This window comes from Miscanthus floridulus, chromosome 5 (genome assembly GCF_019320115.1).
Source record: "Miscanthus floridulus cultivar M001 chromosome 5, ASM1932011v1, whole genome shotgun sequence".
NCBI classification, from domain to species: Eukaryota; Viridiplantae; Streptophyta; class Magnoliopsida; order Poales; family Poaceae; genus Miscanthus; species Miscanthus floridulus.
This window is the reverse complement of record NC_089584.1, coordinates 89,979,411-89,994,621: the sequence shown is the minus strand read 5'-3', so window position 1 is coordinate 89,994,621 and position 15,211 is coordinate 89,979,411. Positions and strand designations below refer to the sequence as shown.

The following is a 15,211-nucleotide window of genomic DNA, read 5'->3' as shown; positions in this document are numbered from 1 at the left end:
AATACTTCTACCGCACCGGGATTGTCATCTCGCGTGGACAAGACCTTCTAATTTTTGGGTGGGCTCATGTACATGGTCTAAAAATACACTCTTCAACATGAATATTATTTTTCGAATGGCTGCGTTTGATTATTTTATGCACCTGCAGTTTAAATTTGGACTATGCGAGAAAATGCAAGGAAATAAAATAATTGTATAAAATATAGCAAAATATCATCAAAAGGTCCCAAATTTGTACATTGTACTTGAAACAATATGTTTAGCCCACAGGAAAAAATTGGAACCAAAAAACCAAAAAAAAAAAAATCTTTGCCGACTGCCGTGGGGAGGCAGTCGGCAAAGGATTTGCCGACTGTATGCAGTCGGTAAAGCCTTTGCCGACTGCCGCTTTACGGCAGTCGGGAAAGGCTCTGTTGTTTTAAAAAAATAAAAAAAAGGAAGGGATAACCCTATCCACTCACACCCCCGCCCACCCCCGCGACCCGCGCGCCCGCCCCCCGCGACCCCCGCCTTCACCGCGCCGCCGCCGGCCCCCGCGTGGCCGCGCGCCCGCCCTGCGCGCCCGCCGCGGCCGACGCAGATCCGACGCCCCGCGCGCGGCGGCCGCGGCTGCCGCCCCGCCGCGTTCCCGGCGGCCGGCCGCGCGGCGCCGCGTAGCCACGCGCTGCCCCGCCGCCCGCCCGCGCTCGCGACCGCGCCGGCCGGGCCCGCCGCCGGCCCCCGCCCCCCGCCTGCCGGCGCGCGCCAGACTGGGCCCCGCCCAGCGCGCTGGCACCGCAGACCCGGGCGGCAGCGCCGCCCTGCCCCGGCCCGTCCCACCTGCGCGTCCGGCCATGAGACCCCCCTCCGCCGGCCCATTCTCCCTCCCAGCTACTCCGTCCGGCTCCGGCGCTCGTCCTCCGGGCTCTCCCTGTCGCCTAGCCCGGCTGCGGCGAGCGCTCCCGTTCTCCTCCTTGCCGAGCCGTGTATGTTGATGTCGGCCCATCGAGCCGTGTGTATGTGATGTCGGCCATCGACGCCGTGTATGTGATGTCGGCCATCGAGCCGTGTATGTGATGTTGAATTCTTTTTGCAGGTTCTGGAAACCTCTCCGTACAAGGGAGGTTCTGCCGAAAATTTGTACTTATATTGTTTTGTTGTGTTTCAGAAAAGCGCAGATCCGAAGTAGCCCCGTGCCTTGGTCGTCGGCCTGCACAGCGTCACCTCGGCACCTTAGGTATAACCCCTCTTCCCATATCATGGTCTAGGTCGCGTCACCAAGTTAGGTGTCTCCCGTCCGAAATTGATACAGTTGGAAGTAGTACTTCCAACCGTATCTGTTTCGGATTGTCCACGTTTTTTGGACAGCCCACGGATGCGTAGATGGGTTAGCTTCCATGTCTTGCTCATGTCTGAGTCGTAGTTTCGGTTGCACCTCCCGGTTGTTCTCCGGATACACACACTCCCTACGGGGACGTGTATCTGGAGAACAGCGGGGAGGTGCTGCCGAAATTCCGATTCAGACGTGGGCATGCATGGAAGCTAACCCATCTACGCATCCGCGGGTGGGATTAGGACCTATCCTTCACCTATTAGCAGGTAGGAACGCCATGTAGATGCAATGCCTGGTTTTACTACTTGCTTATGCATACGTATTACAGAGGATGGCTAACCGTGATTGGATGTACACGGGCTTTGCAAGAAAGGACGAGGATTGGGTTAGGGGGACCTCTAATTTCCTAGACCAAGCATTTGGCCCGGCTGCTAGAGGGTCGATTCGGATGCCGTGTCCCTGTAGGAGTTGTAAGAACTCAAAAAGAAAAATAAAGGATGAGATTTGGAAAGATCTGTACAGAAACGGCTATGTGGAAGATTACAAGACGTGGATCTTCCATGGTGAAAAAGCCCGTATTAGAGAGGAGGTGAGAGCAGAGCTCGAGAAGTTTGATGGCGATGCCGGGGTGGATGACATGATTGTAGACTTCAACGAGGCACGTGGCAATGAAAGATTGGTGGAGGAGGATCCAGAGGAAACCGCAAAGGCGTTCTATGAAATGATGGAGTCGGCAAAGAAGCCACTTCACAAGTATACAACACTGTCGCAACTGGAATGCATGGGACGTCTAATGGGGTTGAAGTCGCAGTTGAACATGAGTCGGGAAGGCTTTAATCTCATGTTGCAAATATTTGGGGAAATGCTTCCGGAGGGTCACGAGCTGCCGAAGAATGAGTACACGTCACAGAAGCTCCTTCGTGCACTTAAGATGGACTATGAGTCGATCCATGCTTGTCCTAATGGGTGCGTCCTATTTAGGGGGGAAGACCTTGAGAGCGCAACACACTGTCCAAAGTGCAAAGCCTCTAGGTTTGTGGAGGTAGAGCGTAGTGATGGCACGAAGAAACAGTCGCCGATCCCAGAGAAGGTCCTACGGTACCTTCCTGTCATACCGAGGCTGCAACGGCTGTACATGACGGAGGAGTCCGCGAAACAAATGAGATGGCACAAGAATGGCAAACGATACAGTGGCAACATGGTACACCCATCGGATGGTGATGCATGGAAGTACTTCGATGCCCAACATCCGAGGAAAGCAGAGGAGGCTCGGAATGTACGTGTAGCATTCGCAACTGATGGGTTCAACCCGTATGGAATGATGGCGGCACCGTACACTTGTTGGCCCGTGTTTGTGATACCCCTCAATCTCCCCCCCGGCGTTATGTTTGATCCAAAGAACGTCTTCTTGTCGCTGATAATACCTGGACATCCGGGCAACAATATGGGTGTGTTCATGCAGCCACTATGGGATGAATTGCTACGTGCTTGGGAGAAGGGAGTCCGTACATACGATCGAGCTTCAAAGAGGAACTTCATAATGCATGTGTGGTACCAGTATTCGTTGCACGACTTCTTGGCGTATGGCATATTCAGTGGGTGGTGTGTTCACGGGAAGTTCCCTTGCCCAACATGCAAGGCAACCGGAGACGACAGCGAGGAGGAGGAGGGGGAGGAGGAGGAGGGGGAGGAGGAGACACCAGGGGATTCGACTTCCTCAGGTTCGCGCAAGGTCTACCAGCGTGGGATCACACGTCTCCCTAGAGCGACGATCGCCTTGGAGCACCGTCCTGTGATTCGACCTGAAGGTTCTAAGTAAGTAACCATTTATGTTTTTACGACTTATTCATATGACATGTTTAACATTAAAACTTCAGACTAACAATTCTTCTTACTGACTTGTGCAGAGGCTGGCAGATTGTGAGCGGGGGTGGTGCACGCAGTCCGAATGGCATGCTGGGCCTCCTGATTAAGAAGCACTACCCTGGCCTTATCGAACTCGACGACGGGACCAAGGTGGTGCCTTGGCATTGGTCGGACTTCTACAAAGTCAAGGACGCACACGAGGTCCCCATCGCGACAAAGATCAAGATGGAGTTTTGGGTGAGTTCTTATTGCACTACTTTGTCGATACACATTCGCTGGACGTTTTTGAACTAATGAAACATGTAGGACTGGTTCACATGTGACGAGGGGTACGAGGACCGGGCGTCGGTGGTGCAGGACCGGGCCGCCATGGCGCGGGTGAAGGACATGTACTACGAGGCGCACGTCCAAGTCCTCGTCACCTACTACGCTGACGTGAAGCTTGAGAGGCTGCCACCCGCGGACGCCAAGAAGATGCTCCACTACCCTGAGACCGACGTTGCCAAGGACATCTACATGCAGGTAATTAAGGAACATTGCTTATGATTCCTTCCATGCAAATGAAGTAGAAGACGTTACTACTGATTCATCTTCTGCCATGTCATGTAGTTTCCTGCTGAATGGTGCAAAACATACATGGACTGCTGGGAGGCCATTGTGGACGCCTGGAGAACGCCGGAGTCGTATGAGGAGCGTCGCAGTCGAAGTGAACGTGCCAAGATGAGGCAAGGGCCGGCACACCACCAAGGGAGCCGCTCCCTCGGACAGTACTGTGACGCATGGGTAAGCTTCTGTCGATTGATTTATTTATTTATTTATTTATTCTATCTCATTACGTGTAATCGTCCTTGTGTGTTCCTTGCAGTCCCGCTACCATGACGGGCAGGTCATCAACTTGTACGAGGGCTACGCTTTGTCGAACAAGGGCAAAGCGTCTGATCCGAACAACGTCTTCAGCTCGGCAGATGGGCCCGAGGCGTACACCAACCCGAACGTCTATGAAAAGATGGCCCGGTACACCGAGGCGGCTCGCCAGCGCTATGGTCCGGACTACGATCCAACCCAGCAGCCCCTGGACACAGACCTCGTGATGAGGACGGGAGGAGGGAAACCGCACGGCCAGTACTCGATTGCCAACAACGCAATCGATCCGACCAACGTTCCTAGCCTTCGTCAGATTCGTAGGTCCACCAGCACGACCTCCGACGTCCCCATACGCCGTCGGCAGCCGTCCACGTTGGCAGCGGTTCAGGTACCTTCAGTTCCATTCCTCGTTAATTGGTTTTACATATGTACCTAATTACCTGGGTGTGACATTGCAGTCCGAGCTGGCCGAGCTGCGGGCCGCGACAGAGGCCCGAGAGGAGGCCCATCGGCGGGAGATAGCGGCCAGAGAGGAGGCCCATCGGCAGGAGGCTTTGCGCTGGAGGCAGGACTTTGCCAGCTACATTCAGAGCATTCAGATCCCTGGTGCTGTCATGCCTCCTTTACCCGCCACGATGTTCGGTCCAGCACCTATTGACCCTACGGGGAGTACGGTGAGTATATATATTGGTCTCCATTGTTTTCACGAGGTCTGTGTAGCTACTAATGAGATCATGTCTACTTTGTGCAGTCAATGTCAGCGGGTTCGAACCCGACTCCTCCAGATGGACGTTCTCCTGGGTGGCAGGTTGTTTCGCCTCCGACATACTTCGGGCCTCCGGGTGGCGGTCTTCCTCGGCCTCCACAGTACGGGACCGGAGCGGCGGTGAGCTACCCTCTGCCACATACCCACCACGCGCACACCGGGTGGGAGCACCGCTACACGTCGGCGCCGCTCCAGCAAGGCCAGTCCTCATGGTCTTCGTGGCCTTCAGTTCAGGATGAGCATAGGGACCGTGGGTCGCACGAGGAGTGAAGTTCTTTTGGTTTGATGTTGGACTTGCGCACTTGTTTTTTATGTTTCGATGATCTGTGGACTGTATGGATATTAATGCTTATGGATGCTTGGATGTGATCTATATGTGAATTCGTGTTATATATGCGTGCATTTGGCTTATATATATAAATGTGTGATCTGTGTACTTTAAAGTGTGATATGTATATGAAAAAACAGGAGAGAAAAGAGAAAAAAAAAAATTTCCAGCTTTGCCGACTGCCCTGGCAGTCGGCAAAGCTGGGCACCACAGCCTGCAAAACCAGGTTTGCCGACCGCCTTCCTGGCAGTCGGGAAAGCCTTTGCCGACTGCTTTTCTCCTGGCAGTCGGGAAAGCCTTTGCCGACTGCCAGGAAGGCGGTCGGCAAAGGAGACGGGACGGGACGGCGACGGAGTCTTTACCGACTGGTTATACGGCCGTCGGGGAAGCCTTTACCGACTGCTGTCCGGAAGGCAGTCGGAAAAGAATTCTTTCCCGACATCTTCTCTCCCGGCACCCCTTTGCCGACTGCCTAGGCGAAAAACGGTCGGCAAAGCCTTTGCCGACCGTTTTTCAGCCTTTGCCGACTGCTTTCGGCAGTCGGCAAAGAGGCCGATTCCTGTAGTGAAAGCAGCGTGTTGTTGTATATTACACGGTCTCACAATTTATTTTACACTAACAAAAGTGTCCGTGCGTTGCAACGGGAGAGAAAAAATACGTTAGCGGAAAATGAAGACATCAGTGTTTATTCTTTCTATTAAAATTTGAAAGTATAATATTGGTAGTAATATAACAATGTCTTGTTAAATGTATATTGAATTAAAACAAAACCTTGATAATTTTTTTCTCATGTTGTAATAAGGCATAGAAATATATTGTAACTTCAATTTTCATACTATCCATGTGTTGGTGGGTTAAATTACGAGTCTTGTGACTTTCTCTGATGCCCCATCAATGCCAGATATGTAATTTTAATATCGGTTTAAATTCGCAGAGAGTTAGTTGTTGTCGTGTCAATAATTACGATGACGAAGATCTCTCTCGATTTCCACATGGGCGCTCTAGTTGAGGATTGCACTGGTATATATGCACAAACATGTTCAAGCATTGTAACAGACGTTGTGCAACCAAACTTAGCAGTTGGTGGGATGAAAGGCTACTGGTCATTGTGCTGGTCGAAAATTTGTTTGCGAAAATTTTGGTTCTTTAATATTAGGTATAGATTAGAAAATATGTTCGTGATCTTGATTTCGAGAAGCAATGCACGTGAACCAATGTATATATATCGTCTGCTAATACACGACCAATTAGTGTTTGGACACAAAGTTTTTCCGTCATTCCATCTTAAGTATCAAATTCTATATCATATCCGGACACGTTGCTTAACTTATATATAAGCACTGCATAGAGCGATGACACAATAGAAATGTTTTCTAGCTACTTTAAGAATGTGTCAAGATATGTGTGTTCAATGTCATCGGCATGCAAATGCTGAACTTGAGCTCGGAAGGCCCACGCTGGTCCACGCATGCTGCTTGTCCCTAGAGTTTTTGGTGGTGCTGTTTGTTGGTGCAAGCGCTCAAGTATGAATGCAAGCAGGCTTGCCCAAGCTAGCTGCCACTGTGGACATGACGAACAGGCTACGTGTTGTTGCATGCAGTTATAATCCCGAAAAAACTTATCGCATCAGAAGCAGTCCTCGGTGTCCGAAGCCGTGGCCCGGCGGCTGTGGGAGGGGACGAGAGGGCGGCTGCGGTGGCCGCTCGTGGAGCGCGCGAGCGACCGGGACGGTGCACTCGTGGATGACCGGGTGGCTGCGGCGGCGAACTCGCGCAGCGCGCAAGCGACTGGGACGGCGAACTCGCGGACGACCCCTCCGCCGTCACCATCGTCGTCGTCGCCTACGCCTACGTGTTCCTCATCCTCCTCTTTTGCTGCCTCCACCTGCTGGAGATTGAGGAGCACCCCCGCCGCTGCAGGGACCAAGACCAGCGCTTGAAGCACGCGCGGCCTCGGCGGGGCAACGGAGGGCGACGACACGGCATCAACGCCTTAGTTAGTTTAGTTTTGATGAAGGCAAAGCGGCTAGCAGTCTGGCACACGCATCTCGCCGACACATCTTCCCTGAGCCCACGATTTTTTTTGTTTTTTTTTTTGGTGCAATCACGTATTTATGGTAGTTGTTTTTCTCTATTTCTATTTGGATTCAACTTTCTATCCAATTACTTGCCTAAGTTATGCGTATTTCTCCTTCCTACCCTTGTTTGGCCTGTTATTTATTATTTTGTGCGTGTATGTGTTGTACGTGAACTTTATTTTGAGTCTCCACTAATAATGATTAGGATTAGTAGTCTCCGCTAAAAACGCGTATAATTTAAAAGGTACCAGACCAAAAGGAGGCGACAAAAAAAGTTGGCAGAAATTTTGTTAGATATTTTGCCTTTTTAGTATTAAAAAAAGGTATAGAAAAAAGTTTATGATCGATCGACTCTAATCGGAACAGGAAAGAACATAAATAAAATTAGAATTAAGTCTACTTTTGGCCCCTCGACTACGGTGTCGGTCTAATTTTAACCCTCAACTACAAAACCGCTTAGTACCGATACCCCAACTGTCAAAATCGTTCAATTTTAACATCTGGACGGGGGCAAGGCTGTTTTGACCGACGTTGAGCGGTTTTGACACGCAACCTCCATCTCATAGATATGTGGGGCCCACGCGTCATCGACTCAATCCCTCCCTCTCCATCCTCACAGCCATGGCTCGCCGGCAACCGGCCAGCTGTGCTGCTCGCGCCGCAGCCCAGCTCGCGTGTCACGCGCGTCGTGCTGCTCGAGCGCCACCGCCCTGCTCGCGCACCGCTGCCGCAGCCTACTCGTGCACCGTCGCAGCCTGCTCGAGCTTCGTCGCCCTGCTCGGCGCGGACGTGGGCACGTCTGGCTTGAGGAGGAGCCCGTGAGGCTATACGCGGCGTAATGCCGGTGCTACAGCTGCTCGGGGACGCAGCGCAGAGGCGAGTCGACCGGCGACGCCGGCACGGATCCCGGTGCCACCGCCGACGGGTGGAAGGAGCGCGGCAGCTGGTTCGCAACCGCGCCACCACCGCCCTTGCGCGCGGAGGGCAGCGTGAGCCCCGGTGACTCGACGGCCTGCAGGTAAAATTTCAGCCTATTTTTTAGTCATCTATTTTTTGTCCGTCTCTTTTTAACTATTAGATAATGGAGAGTTTCTTTCCGGATACTTATATATAATAATCGTGATTATAAGAGTTAAAATATCTCTCGTCAAACGTGATACGGCCGATTCTAAAACAATGTTATTTCCTCTCTGGGCTGCTGCCTTCTGGGTGCTGGCGCCTCGGCCTCGCCGCTGCCCTGTCACGGAGCGTTGGAGATAGGCAGACGCCAGCCCAGCGGCACCGCGCCGCGGCGCCCAAACGATCCGTGGGCACCCCCTCCCGCGTTTCACAGGCGGCCAAGAGTGCGCGCGAGCGGGCAGGCGCGCAGCCGGGCAAAAGGCAAATCCCGTGTCCCGGAAAGGCCTCCCGTGTCATCTTACCGGCTCCTCTCTCAGACGCCACTCCATAAAACGGCGCCAAGCGCGCGCGCTTGCCCCCGCACCCAACCCAACTCCGCTGTCCGCTCCAACTCTCCTCCCACGGCCACGCCTCCGCCGCGGCGGCGAAGCTGAAAATAGATAGAAACACGAGGGGAAAGATTGACTAGACAATCCGATCCTTAGTTAATCACACACAGACAGGCTACCAGATTCGGGGGCGCTCCGACTCCGACTCCGACCCTCCCCATCTCTCTCCCCGTAACCGTAAACCCCGGGTGGGTTTACCGCATCGCCGCCAGACGGCGAGAGGCGGTGGGGGGCAATGGCAGGGTGGGGATCCTCCAGGGTGGCGGCGTGCGGGCCGTGGGGCTGCCGCGGCGCCGCGCTGGAGAGGGAGCTGTCGCGGGACGGCAGCCACTACAGCATCTCTAGCGGCATCCTGCCGTCGCTCGGCGCGCGGAGCAACCGCCGCGTCAAGCTCAGGCCCTTCATCGTCTCGCCCTACGACCGCCGATACAGGTTCGCCGCGCCCGCGCCCGCGTCCTCCTCGTTACTACTAGTTCCCGTTCGGTTCTGCTTGCCTAGCTGTGTCATCCTGCCTACCGGTTTCAATCTCTGTGGGCTGGATTGAAACGTGGCTTGTTGTCGTTGCATTGTTGGCCTGTTGCTTTTGCATCACCGGTGGCTTGCTCTGCCTGCTCTAATTTTGGTGATGGTCGGCGAAGAGTTGCTCGGAGTATTGTAGTTCTGGATGAAGATAGCGGCCGAGCTTTCTCTTCGTATGTGGTTCACTAATTGTTGAGTTCCAAAGTGCATCACATGTTTCCATGAATTAGAAGGGGTGGCTTGTGAATTCTTTTGTTTTTTGTAGCTCAAAGTTGTTTGTACCCGTGCACTGCTTTCTTTCTTTTTTTCTTTCTTTTTTTGTCTCCAATTCTCTTCGATTGTAAACAGATAATGGATTTTTATATGTTTTTACTGCTTTCTTGGTTTGACCAGGACTGAATAATTATTTTTCCTTTTTGAAGTCAATAATTGATTTGTTTATGTTTTGCTTTTTTTAGAAGTCGCACTTCTGCTTTGATTTTGTTTACTTTGGTTTCTTAGATCGTTCGCATCAGCTTTAATTTTCCTTTAACTCTAGAGAGACAAGAGAGGCGTGATATCGATGGTGACGTCTCTGCATTTCTTCTATTCACGTTCTGCGCTTCTTTATGCAACGATTCGTTGTCCAAAGTGCTCATTCTCGGGATTCTGGTGGGAAACCTTTTCTGGAAAACCTTTTCTGAATCGTTTTGTAATTTACTGAGTTGTTTAGTTACGGTGGGTGACATGTCTGTGTTTTCCAGGGTAGCTTTTGTTTTGCCCGTTTTTCTTACATGATTGGTCAACTTTTTTGGTGTGCACTTTAGTTTATTACTTTATTCTAATCAGTGTCGGCTGTGTCCGATTTTTACATAATTTATTTACAAACGTAATATCGTTACAGAAGATTGAAACTCTGATTACATAATTGGTCAGTTTTTCTGCAGTGTTCTTTTTTCAGAAGGTATCATCTATATAGTTAGTAGTAATCATAGTCACTGTAGCACTACTTCAGTAGTAGTTTTAACTGACAGCAATTATGCCTTAATAGTTAACAAAACTAATTTTGCATAGATATTGTTGCTTCACCCTTGCATAAGCAGGACGATTTTGCTGGTGATAAATGATATTTTAGTTACAACACGAAGAAATGGTTCTGATGGTTATTGATTCTATGCAGATGCTGGGAGACTTTTCTCATAATTCTTGTGGTATACTCTGCATGGGTTTCCCCATTTGAGTTTGGCTTCATTCGGAAACCAACCGGCGCCCTAGCTGCAGTGGACAATGTCGTGAATGCGTTCTTCGCAGTCGACATCATCCTGACCTTCTTTGTAGCTTACTTGGATAGAATGACATACTTGCTTGAAGATGATCCAAAAAGGATAGCTTGGCGGTATACTACCAGTTGGTTTGTTCTTGACGTGGCCTCCACCATCCCAAGTGAATTTGCTCGGAAGATACTACCACCAAACCTCAGGTCATATGGATTTTTTCAACATGCTTCGTCTATGGCGTCTCCGTAGAGTCAGCTCTCTGTTTGCTAGGTATGTTAACAATGGTGTATGTGCTTTGAGCGCAGGTGTATGTGTATATGAGACTAATGCTTTATTGCATGATAATCAATTTGTATAGTGCCGTTTATCACGATTTTGTCTTGTTATTCAAAAGTCTAGCTAATGTTTTCACTTAAAACTTCTTACTTTTTAGATTGGAGAAAGATAGACATTTCAATTACTTCTGGGTTCGATGCGCAAAGCTCATATGTGTAAGTAAGCAATTCATTTGAGACTCTCCTGTAAATCATAATATTGTTGACGAATGACAGCTTATTTGCTTACCTCTGATCTTGCAGGTCACGCTTTTTGCTGTCCACTGTTCAGCGTGCTTCTACTATCTTCTCGCTGATAGGTATCCTGTCCCAAGGGATACGTGGATTGGCAATTCGATGCCAGATTTTCATCAGCGGGGTTTGTGGATTCGCTATGTAGTATCAGTGTATTGGTCAATCACTACTCTTACCACTGTGGGTTATGGTGATTTGCACGCGGAGAACACAAGGGAGATGATATTCAACATTTTCTACATGCTATTCAACCTTGGATTGACTGCCTATTTGATTGGTAACATGACCAATCTGGTTGTCCATGGCACCAGCCGTACTCGAAAATATGTGAGTTGTTTTTCACTTTTTTGTTGATGTCAACCTTTATAAGAGTCATATTGAAGTTGCACCTAATAGCTTTTTTCTGTTATGTTTTGGATTAAAGAGAGATACAATTCAAGCAGCAACCAGCTTTGCACTAAGGAATCAGTTACCAAGTCGGCTCCAAGATCAGATGATCTCACATCTTAGCTTGAAGTTCAGGACAGATTCAGAAGGTCTTCAACAACAAGAGACCCTCGATTCGCTTCCTAAGGCTATAAGATCCAGCATTTCTCAGTATCAATTTTTCAATCTTGTCCAAAAGGTTTACTTGTTTGAAGGGGTGTCCAATGACCTGATTTTTCAACTGGTGAGGCTATGCAAGTTCCATTTTGTATCCATTTAAAATGTTTTACCACTGCTTCATCATGTACTTATCTTGCTTTGTGTTTTTCCATGGAAAAGGTTTCTGAGATGAAAGCTGAATATTTTCCACCTAGGGAAGACGTGATTCTGCAGAATGAAGCACCCACAGACTTTTATATTTTAGTTACTGGTAGCGCGGTAAGGATACCATTATGCATAAATAAATTTGGGGAAGAAAAGTAGTAGTTTTGCTATTGCGCAGAAACCAAATCACATGGTCATTCTGATATGCTTGTCACTTCTACAGGAGTTGATAGAGTTGCGAAATGGCGGAGAACAGGCAAGTCTTATGCGCTTTGATGCTCAAGTGGCAGTGAATTTATTGATCACATTGTCCTTTTAACATAATATGCTGGTACCTGCAGATAGCTGGAGTGGCTAAGGCAGGAGATGTTGTTGGAGAAATTGGGGTTCTTTGCTATAGGCCCCAACTATTCACAGTTCGAACAAAATCATTATGCCAGCTTCTGCGTATGAATCGCACTGCCTTTCTCAGCCTTGTTCAATCCAATGTTGCAGATGGAACAATAATAATGAACAACCTTATGCAGGTACAGGAACAACATTATTCTTCCTAATTTTCTTTGATGTTGCATATTTCAGTTATATTCGATTTGTACTTGTAGAGTTTTGACATAGAAAAGGTCAAAAGGAAGCTGAACCAACCCATTTACTCATTTAGATCAGGTTTCCATTATTATCCCTGTATTATCTTTCTTAACAATATGTGTAAGTCGACATTTTATTCTCAGGTAATCACTAGGCCGTATATTAGGTTCTTGAGTCATGTTAACTGTGGCATGACTTTTTCGTTTCATGGTCCTGATAATCACCAGCCACAACAATAGTGAAAATGTATTTTGAAATTCCATTGGTTTTAAATCTACTACTGAGATTATGATTTTTTTTCTTTTTTATTGTGGTTGTAGTTACTAAAAGAGCAGAAAGACAACAGTGTAATGGTGGGTGTTCTGAAGGAGATTGAGAACATGCTAGCGCGGGGTCATCTGGATTTGCCAGTTACCCTCTGCTTTGCAGTAAATAAAGGAGATGATTTTATGTTACATCAACTTTTGAAGCGTGGTTTGGATCCAAATGAATCAGATAACAATGGGCATACGGCACTGGTATATGCATATCCATTGATTCATATGTGTGAGTGAACATATTTCTGTTAAGCAAGAAATTTGACAGTATTCGTTTCATTATTTACAGCATATAGCTGCTTCCAAAGGAGACGAACAATGTGCCAAGCTTCTTCTAGACTACGGAGCTGATCCCAATGCTAGAGGTACGAATAAAACTATAACTGTGATACATCTTTTACAGATTGACCAGAGCTGGTGATATTCTTGCCACCAAGAAAACTAAATTTACTAGTTAGGAATTCATGCTTCATTGATTGCCATGAGTCTTAAAGTTCACCTCCTTTTACCCTTCCATCCATTACAGACTCCGAAGGAAAAGTGCCTCTATGGGAGGCTTTATGTGAAAAGCATAATGCAGTGATAGAGCTGTTAGTAGAGAGTGGTGCAGAGCTATCATCTGGAGACACAGCCTTGTATGCTTGCATCGCTGTTGAGGAAAATGATGCTGAGCTGCTTGAGAACATTATCCGTTATGGTGGCAACATAAACAGCTCAACGAAAGATGGAACCACACCGCTGCATCGTGCGGTCTGTGACGGGAATGTTCAGATGGCTGAGTTGTTGCTGGAACATGGAGCTGACATCGACAAGCAGGACAACAATGGCTGGTCAGCAAGAGATCTAGCTGATCAGCAAGCCCATGATGACATTCAGGTTCTCTTTAAATCACGAAAAGCACATAGGCAGCATGCCTCAAGTGGCAGAGTGGCACCTATGCTGATAGGGAGGTTCAACAGTGAACCCTCAATGCCAAATATGAACCATGAAGACGCCGAAGTACGCAGCAAAGTTGTTCCACAGAAGCTCCTCAGAAAGAGGGTCAGTTTCCAAAATTCTCTTTTCGGTGTCATTTCTTCATCCCAGGCCCGACAGGACACTGGCTGTCTGCTCTCGAAAGGCCTTGCTGGAACAGGTGGTCCAAGTTGCCGTCACGACTCCCTCATCAGGGTGACAATCAGCTGCCCTGAGAAGGGGAACGCTGCAGGGAAGCTCGTGCGCCTACCACGGTCGATGACTGAGCTTCTCGAACTAGGTGCAAAGAAGTTCGGCTTCAAGCCTGCCAAGGTCCTGACAATTGGGGCTGCTGAGATTGATGAGGTGGAGCTTATCAGAGACGGTGATCATATTCTTCTCGTCAGTGATGACTGGGTGCCAGATGTTGCGCAAATTAGGCCAAACCATAAGTGAGCCAACTGTGGTGCCCTTATTTCAACTTCACACAATATGGGAAAATATGCCCTTGTGATCCAAGCTGGGTAAGTATATAATAATGATTAAAGTCACGAATGAAGCTCTTCCGCATTGAAGAATTGACGACGATGTGCATGCCCACCATAGTTTTTTTCCCCTAACTGCCCGCCATGTAAATTGAAGTATATCCATGATAGTTTTGAAGCTGTAGGATGTATCCAGCTTGGAAATGAATTTGTAGTCAGTTGGTCCAGTAGACTGTAGTTTCGCCCTCTCTTTTCCAAGGGAAGGGGCCCACAAAATGTAATTACATGATTTTTTCTGTCTTTTGAGATCAAGCGTTCTATGGAAGTGAGTCAATGAATTTGTGAGATACTGATCCCATCAGTTTATTTTAGTTGCTATTTCAATTCGTTTTTTGTTATTTCAGTTTTTATTGGTTTCTGAACGGCTGAGCGCATTGGGGCTAGAGAAGCCGCCTGCAAGTTTCATTCTTGGATGGGCCAGCCCTGTATGGGCTAGAGAAGCGGCCTACAAACGCAGCATTTGAACGAGGCCTGGATGGGAAAAGCCCCAGCCCAATCTTGGAACCTTGCAGTTTGTCAGCATCAATATTCAATAGCATGGCAAATTGGCAATGCTATGTGAACTTGAGGAGTATGTTCAAAGTCATGTTAATTGAGTTCATACGGTTCCATGCTTGCAATTCTGATGAACACACCTCATACAGGAAATCAATCCCGCGAGTGTAAACAGCCAACTACCAATCTGAAGCCCCACAGGCCACGGTGATCGCCTGTGAAGTTTGATGAACAAACTGCCAACTTCCCATCGCCTGGTGGGTGGCACAACCAAGAGCATTGGGGCTCCCTGCGAATCACAAAGCAGGACCACGTGAGGCGGAGAGGCGCTTGAGTGGAAGGGAGATCTTCTAATTTATTTGCTCAGCTACACTTCTCAACCTCCACCACTTGTGCTCATTCAAAGAACTGTTAGGCATCCCCTGCTGCATCCACAGCACATCATACCAGCCACAAAGCCAATGAGGACATGTGCTGCTGAGTACCGAAAATGCTTCACT

The 15,211-nt window shown here is 48.7% G+C and overlaps 1 pseudogene; it reads left to right on the top strand.

Annotated features, from left to right (window-relative positions):
- The first annotated feature begins 8,381 nt into the window (after positions 1–8,381).
- LOC136450214 (potassium channel AKT1-like) lies at positions 8,382–14,511 on the top strand (annotated as a pseudogene).
- Positions 14,512–15,211: the final 700 nt, after the last annotated feature.